This window comes from Lepus europaeus, chromosome 15 (assembly GCF_033115175.1).
Source record: "Lepus europaeus isolate LE1 chromosome 15, mLepTim1.pri, whole genome shotgun sequence".
NCBI lineage: Eukaryota > Metazoa > Chordata > Mammalia > Lagomorpha > Leporidae > Lepus > Lepus europaeus.
The window spans coordinates 18614146-18629405 of record NC_084841.1 but is presented as its reverse complement, the minus strand read 5'-3'; the positions used below and the strand labels follow the sequence as shown (position 1 = coordinate 18629405).

The 15260-nt window shown below is 35.6% G+C and overlaps 1 long non-coding RNA gene across 1 annotated transcript; it reads left to right on the top strand.

Moving 5' to 3' along the window:
- Positions 1-2416: 2416 nt before the first annotated feature.
- LOC133774681 (uncharacterized) lies at positions 2417-13441 on the top strand. The gene is made up of 3 exons (XR_009868116.1): positions 2417-2550; positions 3337-3435; positions 13273-13441. It is a non-coding gene; the product is annotated as an uncharacterized LOC133774681 (long non-coding RNA).
- The last annotated feature ends 1819 nt before the right edge of the window (positions 13442-15260 follow it).

The window sequence follows — 15260 nt, the reverse complement described above, 5'->3', positions numbered from 1 at the left end:
AATTTATTGTGAGATGAATAAACATATTTAAGTATTATGCATTGGATGCAAAATAGGATAATTAAACTTAAAAACACATAAATGAATATTACTTCTCAAGTAGAATAGATGTAGAAAGGTTAATCACTGAGAAAAAAAAAAGACCTAAAGGAAAATGATCATGAATAGGAAGTATTTAAAACTAATAAATGTAAATTTCCCATAATCAACAAGGACTCATAAAATAACAAATAAAAGAAATTAGAAAAATTATTGCTGAGAAACACCTTTGGTGAAATTTAAGACTATCAAGGGAAATCAGAAAAATCCAAAAGCTATCAATAGTTTTTTAAATTATATTGAGAGAAACAAGAATAAGAAACATCATCACAATTTTCATTAGTAAAACTGAAGACTGAAAGAAATTAAAAATATAATTGTTTGTGATATATAGATATGAATATATATGTGTGTATCTAATGCTATATAGTAAAAAGAAAAAATAAATTTAGAGGCTATATTTAGCAGTTTGACTACTTAACTATTTCAGCAGTCAAAATATTTTACATGCGTATTATGAATAGTTTCAAGCAGAAGCTGAAATACTTGAATTGCGAGTATATGAGAAGTCAGTGGAAAAAGAATGGATTAGTCTACAAATGATGTTAGATAATTTGACGTTCCACTGACTAAATATGAAAATAGCATTTTAAAAAGATTTTATTTATTTATTTATTTGAGAGGTAGAATTACAGAGAGAGGGAGAGACAGAGAGAAACATCTTCCAAGAGCTGAATTGATCTGAATGCAGGAGTCAGGAGCTTCTTCCAGGTCTCCCATTTGTGTGTAGTGGCCCAAAAACTGCAGATATCAACATTAAAACTTTTGATTGTTAAGTCATATCTCTCTGACCTCATATTATAGAAGTATTTTTAAAATAAAACAGACAAAAAGTAAATGATGTTTTATTTGATCATGCTAGCATTTCATAAAAACATGCCATGAATAGAAAAAGGATGAAATAATTGGAAAGTAATTTGGTTTATCTATGCTGAAATTAACTTTAACTTTTTCATTCAAATTAACTCCTTATAAAGCTGAGTAACAAAATCATTTAAAATCACTACATTCTCTGTTACCCATATTTTAAATATGTACACTTGTGATCCTAGGTAATTTTCATAGAAAAACTATTCTTTGTGAGTATATACCAGCATTCACTTACAAAAATATTCCTAAAATTAATATTTATAAGCACAAAGCTAAGAATTATTCAGTTGCCTATCAATAATAGAATAGATCAATGCCTTGTGCTGTCTCCAACAAATTTATTCATCAGGGAAATAAAGTCAGAACAAAACTCTATAATAAATAAATTGCAAAATATGATACTCAATGAACAAATTTCCATAGGAGAACATATATGTGTGACTCCACTAGGGCAGTCAAAAGTAAATAAAATAATCAGATCTAATCAATACATGTTAGAGGCTTATAAATTGGTGATAATAATATAGAGACAGGCAAGGCAATTTTAATAGGATTTTCTCATAGAAAATTGGTATTGTAAATTGGAAGAAATTTTCAGAGGACTTCTGCTTGGTTCTATTTGACCCTGGGTGGCAAGCAAATCTGCACTCTCCTTTGTGTATTTCATATATTTTTTAACTGAAAAAGCATAAAGATGGTTATCAAACTCATTTTTAAAAATTTTAGTTAGAAAAAAATTTTTGGATGTCATAAATTATGCAATGAAGTAAGAGAGTGTGTCAGAGAATAGAGAAAGGACTAAATTGTCAAAGACCTTCTAAAAAGTCAGAGAATTTACAGAATTTATATCTCACTCTAATCATGGAAGAGAACATTTAGATTTTTTTAAATATCACTTTGACTGCTGGAGGGAGATTCTTTTTTTTTCTGCCAGAATAAATATTGGAAAGGGAAATATCAATTTGGAAACTCTTACAGTAATCCTTGTAACAGATGTTGGCTTAGACTCATGTGGCTGTCAAAGAGCCGAGGAGAAACAGACAGCTTTGAAATATATGCAGGAGTTATAACTTACAGGACTTTATGATGGATAGGATCTAGTGGTTTAAGTAGAAGCGGGTGTTCAACAGGCATTTCATATCTTCAGCTTCGGAGACTGCAGGGAGGATAATTTATTAATGTACAGAGAATAATAGGAAGAATTGAACTGTGGATGAGGCTAGATTAAGAATTTTATTTTGGACAATTTATGTTTGGGCATATTACACTGTGTTTAGTTACTGGCATGTAACTTTCTGTGAACCAACTGAATAAAAAGGTTGAGCAATCAGTCTGAAGGATGGGTTTGGGGAACAGGAAATAACTTCAGCCTTAAGCTGTGAGTCATTGACTAGGGAGGTTGGTGGAATCCTGGGTATTAGTGAGATCACTTACAGCATGGCTATGGAAGAAGGAGATGGGTTAAGGTCTGTGAGGCTGATCTTTAGCCAAGAGGCAGTGGAGGGATTAGAAACAATAAGAAGGCAAAGAGTGCCTTGAGAAGCATGGAGAGAAAAAATGAAACAACACAGAACCAAGAAGGTAAGGAGAAAAATATTTTACAAAGAAATGATCTTTTCTGTCAAATATTATAGTGAAGTTGAGAAAGAAGAAGATTGATAAATGTATCCACTGGATCTGGGAAATGAAGGTTGCTGGCAGCAATAATCATGAAATGTTCACTTGAGGTGTGCAGTGTGGAGATTACTGAAGAGTGAACAGCAGGCAAGGAGAGAAGATGAAGTGCCTGATGGACTCTGAAGAAACTTGGAGGCTGAAATCTAAATGGAAGACTGAGTATATTGTCCAGATGAAAAGGAAAACCTAACTTGCCTTTTTATTTAACTTTTTAATGTATTTATTTATTTACAAGACAGAGACAGAGACATAGTTAGGGAGAGAGCTCCCATCCACTGATTTACTCTCTGCAATTGCTCATGGTTATAGCTGAAGCCAAGCACTGGTAAATCAATCCACATCTCTCTGATGGGCGGCAGGGACTCAACAAATTGGGACCTCACCTGCTGGCTCCCCAGCAGTCATCTGCAGGCAGCTTGAATTGAGGAGGACAGATACTGGGTCCCAGGTGCTTTGATATGGGATGTAACCATCCAAGAGGTTACTTAACCCGTGAATCAAACACCTGCTCCGCTTTTTATTTTGTATTATTTTTTCATGAATTTTTATTTTGCTGGCTAGCATGGAATCAAGAAGACTTAAAATTGAAAGAAGTTTCTTCTGGTTTAGACAACCTCTTTCAGGTAGTGGATCTTCTTGTGAACAAATGTGTGTGCTTACTAATATTCTCTGTCTCCTTTTCTTCTCCAGGGTGCCACAAGAAAATAGAGGCGTGAGTGGCAAGTGGGCATGATAATGATGATTGCATGATCTCATGATACATGAAAAAGGAACCCCCGCTATCTGGATGTAAGCAACTTTTTCCTATCTTCTGGTTCTATCATGGTGTCTCATGACAGTAGATTCCTCATACACTCTTGGCATGTTCAAATAAAGTCTGTGCTGGAATTCACAGTCATCTTTCATGATGAATTATGAGGACAAGGATGTCACCGCATATGGCAGAAATACGATTATTTGTTGGACGGTGAATGTTGTGTCAATATTTGATCTACCCCCAACACATGAAAAATTAAAACAAAACACAAAGTCTCTCCATATAAGATCATCTCTTGGTCCATTTCTTTGTCAACAGGAGCAACACCCCTACATTTTCTCATGTAATACTCATGACTGCTGAGCTCATGGACACAAAGTGATTTGTATATCTTTTTTTAAAAGATTTATTTATTTTATTTGAAAGTCAGAGTTACACAGAGAGAGGAGAGGCAAAGAGAGGAGAGGGGTCTTCCATCTGATGATTCACTCCCCAGATGGCCGCAACAGCTGGAGCTGCGCCGATCCGAAGCCAGGAGCCAGGAGCTTCTTCCCTATCTCCCATGCAGGTGCAGGGCCCCAAGGACGTGGGCCATCTTCTACTGCTTCCCAGGCCATAGTAGAGAGCTGGATTGGAAGTGGAGCTAGCCTGGACTAGAACCGGTGCCCATATGGTATGCCAGCGCTTCAGCCAGGGCCTTAACCCACTGCACCACAGCCCCGGCTCCTTGTTTATCTTTTATATATTCGTTTACTGATTTATGATTTCACTAAGATATTTTTTGATTTGCAGCATTGCTGGGTTCCATTCTAAATGAAAATGGCTGAAATATTAATGACAAATCTCTTTTAAAGCATATAATGACAACAAAAACCAAAAGATACTACAATGACTGCAAAGTGAATGAGGGAGTGTGGATTAAAGGAGGAGACACTTTTTATATTTTCTATGATTTATCAATAAAATGGATTAAATAAAATGGTATGAAGATGTCTGACCTGGTAACTCCTTCATTTAGCAATTTGGGTCATTTTGGGTTAGCGTATGTTTAGTTCATCTTTTCACTCATCTTCCACTTGGTAAGTGAACTTCTCTAATAGCATGAAGTCACTCCTAAATCTATAGGTGACAAAGATCCTTATAGATAAACATACTCATACCTATACATCTGTCTGTTAAAAATTCATTTGGAATAATGAACTTCATCATTGAATGGCTTCTCTAAGAAGAATTTTCTGCCTCTTTTCATAGAAGAAGAATAATCCTAGCCTTGATGTTTTAAACTCTATTTTCATTCACTATTAAACAATTCTCTGTCAATGAGTGTACTAATGTCCCAGGGTTGTGACATTTTGAGAACTACTGAAGAGCTTATTATAATAACAGCAATTTATTTTTTCACAGTTCTAGAGGCTAGAACTCTAAAATCAAAGAACTGGAAGGACTGTACTCCCTTTAAAACCTGTAGGGGTGTTTCCTTCCTTGCCTAGCACTAGTTTATGGCAGCTTCTGGGAATCTTTGGCATTCTTGGCTTGCAGTTGCAGCATTTCAATAACATATTTCTGTTGCCATATCACATTTTCCCAGAGTCTGTCTTCAGGTGAAGATTCCTGCTTTTTTGTAAGACCATGAGTCTGCTGGACAGACTTCAGCTAGCCTTGGAATACCCAGTTTCTCCCTCTTCTTCCTTTCTCCTATCCTGCATACTAAAATGCATTGGAAATTGAAGCCAGGGAGGCATTTGCCTGGGTAGACTGAGCTTTGTTAGTGTTCCCACCAGAAGCAAGACGCCCTCAAACCTTGCCGGGTGTAAGTTACAGCACTTGAGTATATAATCAGCAGCAGCTGCTTTTAATGCTCCCTAAGTTGTGCTGCAAGTGGGGCACAAACAGTAAAGACCCCACCTGCCCCAAGAGGGGTTTTCAAGCCTTGCATAACTGGCTCATAGTGTATCCTAGGCTCCTTTTACCCCCCTGGGGCATGTCAGAAATAAATCTGCTGTGTATGAATTATTATGTGTGTGTGTATGTGTGTGTGTCTGTCTCACTGGACTCAGGCAATTTGTAAAAGTGCAGCCAAGGATACTGTGGGTACAAATGCTCTACTCGGTTGCCTCTGCTTGGCATAATGATGATCTTTGCTGTTCTCCATGCAGTGGGTAGTCTCACGTGGAATTGATTTCTAGTGAACCTACTTCACACAGTCATATTAGATGAAGGCCAAGCCTGAAGGGCTCATCTAAACTTTATCCCATTGGCATTGACCCTTCTACAAATAATGTAACATTCTGAGGTGCTGAGCAATAGGACTGCAAGAAATATATATGTGGAAGACTCAATTCAGCTCACATGAACTCTTCTTCCTGTTGAGATGAAAGTAGAGAACAGCGTGAGAGAAGTGATAAATGTTAATAGATCTGTTCTCTCTTTTTGATGGATAGAGAGGAAAAAAGTCTTTTCCCACTGGTGGTTTCTAGTCCCCTTATTAAATATCAAGGGCTGGGAGGATTATATACATAGAAACCTTGGAAAATGTGTATGTGTATATTAACTTAATGCTTGATTAAGCAATGTTTCTAGATGTAGATAACTTTTCTAATCCAGAAATGACTTTCCTGTTTGTCTGACTAAAAATTATTTTGGTCTTACCACATCATTAGCCATGCAGCCAATAACTCAATTCAGAGGATTCTTAAAATAAAAAGACAATATATATTTACCTCCCTGAGCCTAGAAAAAATTTTCATGGTCAATGCCTTGAGGATTTAGTTATTAACTCTTATTTTTTTCTTCTTGGTCAAAAAATGGAGCCACTAAATCTGAACTTATTTTTGGTGGGTAGCTGGGATGTTGATTTCATAAATCTAGTAGTTGTTGCCTTTAAAATATAAATTACTTGAGAGACACAAGACCTTAACAGTTAGGAAATTATCAAAATATTTGATGTGTTAACTGTGCTTAGAAATCACTTTATAAATACTTGAATTCTTTAATATACTCACAAAAAATAAGACATTGCACTTTTGCTGCAGGGTTCTTAGATAGCTTGACTAGCACTCTATATCTCCCTGTAATTAAAATTAGCCAATCAATTATGAAAACAAATAAATAAGAAATCTATGAAGTGAGGTTAAATCATTTTACAATAGAGGTTTACGAAAGTCATGTAATATCTGTAACATTGTGATTACATATGAAGCATATTTCAGTTAGTAATATATAAAATTAGTGTTTTCATAATTTCTGTGAAAGAAATTCTGTTTTTCTGCTTGAAACCCTATTTGCAAAATTTTCAACAGTACTAATTAAATATTCTTAGACCAAATAAGCTCTGCAATTTTCAAGTCCACATGAAAAAGATAACATGAGAAATGAGGTTCTGCCTTTGAAGAGCCCCTGGGTATAAACTGTTCCCTGCCACAGAGAAGCTTCCTGAAATCTGAAAAAACATGACGCATGAAACAATTTGCATGAAATCATTCTATTTGGTGTTCTTTAATTAAGTAAAGATTTGTAATACTTGTAGCTAGAAATTCCATCTGTATTTATCTACTTGAATCTGCAATTTCACAAATAAAATAATGAAAATAGCTATACTTACTTTTACTCTCAGTGCATTGTGAATGCAAAAAATAGCAAAGAATGCATTTTATGTGTTTTATAGGTTTGTAGAAAAATTGCTGAACTGGGAATTAAGTAGAATGAAACATATACTTTGCAGCAAAATATAACAACTTTTTTCAGTACATAGAGAGATCCTGAAAGAATCTTCTAATTTACCTCCAATACCCAACTTCACTGCAATATCATTTCTAAGAAATCTGTAATAATTATTTATGTGGTGATTAATTAAATGAACATAGCAACTTTGAGGACTTCCATATGTAAATTTTTTAAGATTTATTTATTTATTTGAAAGGCAGGGTTACAGAGAGGCAGAGGCAGAGAAGAGAGAGAAGTCTTCCATCTGCTTGTTCATTCCCCAAAGGGCTGCAATGTCCAGAACTGTGCAGATCCGAAGCAAGGAGCCAGGAGCTTCTTCTGGGTCCCCGTGTGGGTGCAGAGGCTAAGGACTTGGGCTATTTACTATTGCTTTCTCAGGCCACAGCAGAGAGCTGGATCGGAAGTGGGGCAGCCAGACCTCAAACTGGTGCCCTTATGCAGTGCCAGCTTTGCCCGCTACACCACAGCGCCAGCCCCTGTACATTTTTATATATTAACTAAATGAAACAATTTATTTTAAGCGATATATTATTTTAGAGTAGTTGTTAGACTTACAGAAAGTTGTGACACTAATATAAGGAGTTTTCATATATTTCTCTTGTTATTTATAGTTTACATTAGCATTATGAAATTGTTATAATATATGGACAACTACCGACATCTTATTATTCAGTGAATTCCATACTTCATTCAGGTTTCCTATCTATCTTCCAATGTTCCTTCCTCATCCAGGTTGCCTTACAGGATACCATCTTATATTTAGGTTTCATGTCTCTGTACTTTCCTCATTGTGAAGAGGAAATAAGGCCACAGCCAGGAATAAAGGGAGAAAAACAAGACCCGTGAGGAGGGGAGATATCCTAATCTCTTTTTTCTGTAACCCCGTACCACTTCCCCATAGGTGCTGACGTGTCTGGGCAGATATCCTGATAACTGTTGCTTAGGTGTTGACATGTCTGGACAAATGTCCTATTTTTGGTTTTCTGTTATCCTCTGTTCAAGTTTCTCCTAAGTGTAATCTAAAGATCCTCATGGGTGGTCCTAATTCAAACAGGCTGCAATCAAACCCACCAGTGATGTCATGGTTAAGGCATGATACTGATAAACCTATAAATATTGTAAGAAACCTGACTTGAGGCTCAGTCTTGGGAAGCAATTCCACTGGACCCATTGATGTTGATAAACTCTTTTTGATCCTCCGCTCAGCCTCTGGTGTCTGTTTGAACTAAGGGGATTGCTCCAATCCAGTTTCCTGCAACGATGGCTGTAACAGTATCTCAGACATTCCTTGTTTCCATACTATCAACAGTTTTGTGAAGTACTGCTTTAGTCTGCTAGGGCAGCCATAACAAAGCACCACAGGACAGGTGGTTTAAAAAGCAGACTTTTTTCTTCCCCCACAGATCTGGAAGTAATTTTGCTGGGAAGAGCAAAATGTGCCTGGTTTCTGGTGAGGTCTCTCTTCCTGACTTGCAGACGAATGCCTTCATCCTTTCACCTTGCATGGTGTGTCAGATCGTTTGCTTTTCTTATAAGGCCACTGTGCTATCAAATTAAGTCACCACCTTTATGACCTCACTTAACTGCAATTACTTTCTCCAATGCAGTGACATTAAAGGTTAGGGCTTCAACATATTAATTGGGATGAGGAACATCATTCAATTCATAGGGAATACTGATAAAGCATATTGTTTATGCCCTTCAGTTGGATCTTGTTTGACTCTCTGTGTCATTATTAGATTGGCAATGCAGATCTTGGTGAGGAAAAGCCAGAGTAAGTAGCATCATTCTTACTATATTCTAAAAAAAGTAATCACTATAGACCTAACAATGTTACTGTTAACCTTGCTGACCTGGCTGAGGTAGTGCTTGTCATTTCTTCACTGTATATATGCTATTTTTTTTCCAATTTCCAATCTCTTCCCTTTGGAAGAAAGCTACGAGCATCTCACACTTAAGGAATGAGGAGTTATTGTCCATCTCTTAAAAAGAGTGAAGCATCTACTGGAATAATTTGGAATTCTTCTATATCACAGACTAGTTGATATTCATTTATTAATTGGTTCATTTATCCAATATCTATTTATTTATATCAGTATGGATTCATGAATATTTATTTTACAAATCGGGTTGTAAGTCAAAGCTGTTTATTTGTGTTGCTATTCAAATTTTTCTGCTTTGTTCACTGGAAGTCTTTTCCTTGGTTTTATGTTTCCAGAAGCTAGGAGAAAGGTGTGCCACACATTCTTCCTCAGTGTCTCAAGAATGACCCAAACCTGCAACAACTTCATTTCAGTCTTCCAGCATCTGGGACTGTGAGATAATAAATCTCTTGTTTTAAGCTAATAAGTCTTGGGTACTTTATTTTAACAGGCCTGAAAAACTAATACACCCCAGGTTCTAGAAAGACAAATTATCTCTCCCTTGCACTTCCAGCATAGAATGGCTAAAAAAAAGGACAGTTTGTATAAACACTTCCAAAAACAAGGAAGGAAAGGGAAGGGAACCAGTATTCCCTACGTTCTGAAAACTTGCTGGGCAAATGATGCCAGACATCCACTCTGTGCCTAATGCATATTCCTCGATCAGATTCCACATCGATGTTCAGGGAGTGAAGGCCAAGTCTCTTTTCCTTATGTCTACTATATTTGCCCGTCTGGGATATGTTTTATCTTATTTAAAGATTCAACTTGGTCACTTGTAAAATGAAATATGTGTCTTTCTTAATGGCTGACCCTGATTTTCAGTCTACCTAGGGTCTGTAAAAGATAAAAGGCAGAATTTGATTTTTTCTTGTTGTGTTGCCACATTTGCTTCTTTCACTGCTCACTGTTGGTGTTTTTGTCAATGCAGTGCTCTCAGAAATCCTGTGTTTCCTATTAATTGGACAATGGCTACACCCATTGTAAGAATGCCATTATCTCTAGATTTTAAGCAGGTACACTTAGAAGGGTCTATGAAACTCATGTTTTTGCATTGTGTGTTTTTCAGCTGAAATTACAAAATCATTTTCATAGCAAATAGAAATTTTGACAGATTCTGTTGTAGCCGTAGCCCTCAGTTTGGTATTTGCCTATGATAATGTCATTCTTGCAGTACCCCAGATCCATCACTTTTCTATTTAGAACTTTCTTATAAAAACTACATTTTGATTTGATGAAAAACATATTCATTTTGTAATCCTGAAATTTCTAGGTTCAGGGGCCGGCACTGTGGTGCAGCTGGTAAAACTGCCTGTAGTGCTGGCATCCCATGTGGGTGCCAGTTCCAGTCCCGCCTGCTCCTCTTCCAATCCAGCTCTCTGCTATGGCCTGGGATAGCAGTAGAAGATGACCCAAGTCCTTGGGCCCCTGCACCCATGTAGGAGACCCAGAAGAAGCTCCTGGCTCATGACTTTGGATCAGCACAGCTCCAGCCATTGTGGCCAATTGGGGAGTGAACCAGTGGATGGAAGACCTCTCTCTCTCTCTCTCTCTCTCTCTCTCTCTCTCTCTCTCTGCTTCTCCTTCTCTCTCTGTGTAAATCTGACTTCCAAATAAATAAATCTTAAAAAAATGAATAAAATTAAAAAAAATTCTAGATTCAGTTTTGTCATTCTCAATCTTGTGTGCTAATCAATTTATTTACATAAACTTCAACAAATAACACCCAGCACTTTTCTACTTTCTGCTCAGAACTTCATTTCTAATCCTGACTTGTTCTTTCTGTATTTTGTATCTTACAATTTATTTCAAGAAACATTTTAATAAGTGTCCTAATGTTTTGTATTATGAGTGCCATTTTTCTACCTCTTTTTCAAGCCTTTATTTATTTTTTATGCATCTACAGATGAGCTGATACAGCTTTGCTACATGTCTCTCTTTATGCAACTGAGGTTCATGAGAAAATGGCTAAAGGATTTGTATTTATTTATTTATTTAGTATCAGATGCAAAAACCGAAGTGCAAGTGTAACTATGTAAGCATAGGTTATAATCCATGTGATTCACCCCCACTGACATCTCATTGCCCAAAGCAGTAATAGGTAAATCCAAAATCCAGGCCATGCCTGGAAGACTATTTCAACATGTGTGTATATATATATATATATATATATATGTGAAAATGGAAAAGATACATACTAGAAAGTTAATTGATTATGTCAGTAGTCTGCAAATTGGAAGGAGAAGTAGAAATTACCCCTCTAATCAATTTGGTCTTTACTTTCACATCTTTCCAAAGGAAAACACTCTCTCCAGAGACAATTCCCTCAGCGTTTTAATACTTGAAAGATACCTTTGAATCTTCTTTTTGCTACTAATTTTATGGCATATTTCACACATTTACATAATTTCAAATAATTTTTCAGACATTTCTCTTTGAAACTCTCAGTTCTATTGGCTCTTTCCAGAGGACAATCTTTTATTTTTCTTCTGACTTTTCAGTTTGAATATTTATTCATTTTCTTTTACTTATTTGAAAGGCAGGGTGACACAGTGAGAGCGAGACAGAGGAAAAGAGATCTCCCCTTTACTTGTTCCCTTCTCAACTGAATGTGGCTGGGGTTGGCTACACCTAAGAGCCTGGAACCACATCCAGGTCTCCCAGGTAGGAGTAGAGACTCATGTACTCAGCCATCACCTGCTGGTTTTCAGGGTGGGCATTCGCAGGAAGCTAGATCAGACGAAGCAATGAAAATTGATTTCATACATTCTAATATGAGATGCCGGTGTTCCAAGCGGTAGCTTAACCTGCTGAGCCAACTTTTAAATTACCTCGCTTTTATCTCATCCTTGCTTTGTAAGTCCTTTTATCAGATGTTTAAATGGAGGAGTGCCTTAGGTTGAAATTCTAGTGCAACATTTTTCTTCTTTCTATACTCTCTCCTTAGATTATTGCATTCAACCTCAGGATTCTGAACACAAATTTTGAAAAGTTAACCAACATTCTGTTGTCCAGTTCAAACCTCAATTATTAGATTTAGACATATTTCCAACCATTTAGATGACCCCAAAAACAGATATAATTTTATCAATCAAATTTTACTGCTTGTAACTCTTTTGCTCAAGAATATTAAATAGTACTAATTTATTTAAAAACTTCAAGTTACTTCCTACTACAGTTCTGGGGATGTGCTCTTGTCTTTTAGAGTGTCTATACTTAAAATCTTGTAATTCCTATCTTGTTCTCATTATTCTAGTCTCCACTAAGCTTTTAATTTCTTAAATAAAACTTCGCTTACCACCAATCAAGGCACTTTCTTCACCTCCAATCACTACATTTATTTTCTCAAATGTTCTATACCTAATTTTTTCTTAGCAATCTTCCAACATTCAAACCATTCATCATTTGTTTCCATTTTTAAAGACTTTCTCTATCAGTAACTAAAAACTGCATGAAAAAGTTATTCTTACATAAGTAATTGTTGCTCCTCTTCATGTGTAATAATTAGTAGATTACCTACAACTTCATAAAACCATCGATATTCATTGAATGCATAAATGAGTATTATTATATGACAGTAAATATTGTACATTTTGTAGTTAAGTGTTACAGGTTAAAATATAAAAATTGAAAAATTGTATGTAAATTAGATATCCAAATATTTAAGGAAACAATACTGATGTTTTATGATCAAAATGAGCACATTTGTTGAACTAATCCATGTGAATATAGACTCTCCAAAGCATAAGAAACAGAAATTTTACTTTTAAAAATGCTTATATAATACAGACATCTTTGACAAAATACATGCATTAGAATAGTTTTTAGTCAAGCAATTGCCTTTATGTTATTGGTAAGGATTATGCAATGTCCAACTGATGTCTACTCCAAAATCTTATTTATGCCTGTATAAACATAGACAAGTTACAAAAAACTTTGATCCTTAGTTCATCCAGTTATTAACAAAGGACTGATAAAATTTATACACATTAAGTATATTTAGTGAGAATTACAGCTACAGAACTTAACAAAGATAGAACTCAAATTATTTTGGGGTCATATATTTTGTTTTTTAATATTACATTTTTTCTGTTATTGAAGACATTACCCTACTCATTTTTAAATCTGAGCAATGGACATTTTATGGTAGTTAATAATTAAGCAAGTTAAAGAAAATGATAATATACAATCACTGTGATAATCTTTCAATCCTTATTGTTTCAGGTAGTCTATCCTCTCTTTATTTCACACATTATGGAGCCGGATTCTGTCCCAGTTGCTCCTCTTCCAGTTCATCTCTCTGCTGTGGCCCAGGAAGGCAGTGGAGGATGGCCCAAGTGCTTGGGCCCTGCACCCGTATGGGAGACCAGGAGAAGCACCTGGCTCCTGGCTTCAGATCAGCGCAGCACCAGCTGTGGCGGCCATTTGGAGGTAAACCAACAGAAGGAAGACCTTTCTGTCTGTCTTTCTCTTTCTCTCATTGTCTAACTCTGCCTGTCCAAAAAAAAAAAAAAAAAAAGACAAGTTGTCCAAAGTTTTACAAGGACCAAAAATAGGGCACAAATTATGTGAGCAGGGAAATTCAAAGTACATTCAATGGTAAGATTTTCATGGGCATATGTAGCATATGTATAGGACTATACTGATTAATATAACACAAATAAATACTATGTGTACTTTTATGACATCCCAATTTATATGAATATCTATGAAACCTGCAATGAGTCTTGCTGCAGGAGGAAAAGATAGCATCACATCACTTCTTGCATTTCTGATTTGCCTTTGTATTATCATTGTGTGTGTGTTTGTGTGTGTGTGTGTGGTGTAAAGATTATTTCCAAAATCCTAGATTAGGAATGAATAGCAAGTGAATGTTTAAATTTTTCTTTGACTTGTCCATAACATGGAGCTCATGGGCAGCTTCCCCACACCCACTATATTTGGCTGGTGGTGATTACCTCCTTCACTGTGTACCTGCAGTGTAGTCTGTGGGTCAGACTATTGTTAAAAAATGCTGAAGTACACCAAATGAGCTGCTTTGGGATTTTATAAACCTATTATTGTTATAATTAATGAAATTCAGTCAGTGGAAAGGAGAGATGTCACGGATAGTCTACTAATATGGGAAAAGAGCATGGCCCATTGACTATACATTATCATATTCTGAAAAAAAAAAACTCCCATAGAAGCCATTTTGATTTATTCATTAAATATTTTTGGAAAATAAATTCAAATTTTTTACAATCTGTAGATTCTGTCAGTCAGGAAATGCCCATGATACTTCCTCTTGTTTTCCAAAACTGGTGACCAGCTACAGCCCAAAAGGTAGCGTACACATTTGGAGAAAGTCATAATCTCTATTTTCATTAAAAACCCTGCTTTACCACAAGAATATTTTATAGTTTCAGTCTAATTTGTATGGAAATATAGATAAAGTCCTTATCCTTACAATAAAATATTACTTCATTAATAAGGCATAACCACATTTCCACGTATAAATCCTATATCATAAATGTTTTGCACACTTAAAATTGAATTCATATTTAAGTGTTAAATATTTTATCAATGTATTCCACATAAAATTATCCTCTGTGGAACCAATTGTTTCACACTTGCTGCAAACTACTTCTTTTCTGCTTGCCATTATTTTGACCACTTATGGACAAACTAGTCTCTGTGTTCAAGAGACTTATAGAGTAGTTCATTGTCTCAGTTTTTCAGATTTATCTTCATTCTAGTACCTCAAATCACCACATATGGTGTGCTTCCTAGAATAACTTTGAAAATTTATTCAGCATTTTTAATTATTTTTGAAATGTGAGGTTTTTTTTCAACATTTTAACTTTCAATTTGTAAATGATTTTGATTTAGACTTTTCTTTACTACAGATAAGAACATTATTATGTGAATAAATGAAACAAATGGATAAAGGTCACAATGCTGTATGTGTATTTAAGATTAGTGGGAATATAGTATTAAAATGTTAAGAGACACATAAATATGACTGTTTTTAGCCATATTCAACTAACGCATAATTAGATTATGTTCGGGCATTTAAAGAAATTGAAGGAAGTAGAATTGGCATTGTTGTGTGGCAGGTAAAGTTGCCACCTGCAATGCAGGAATCCCAAATGTGCACAATGTAAGTACCGTCTGCTCCACTTATGATCAAACTCCCTATTATTGGCCTGAGAAAAGCAGTGGAATTTGGT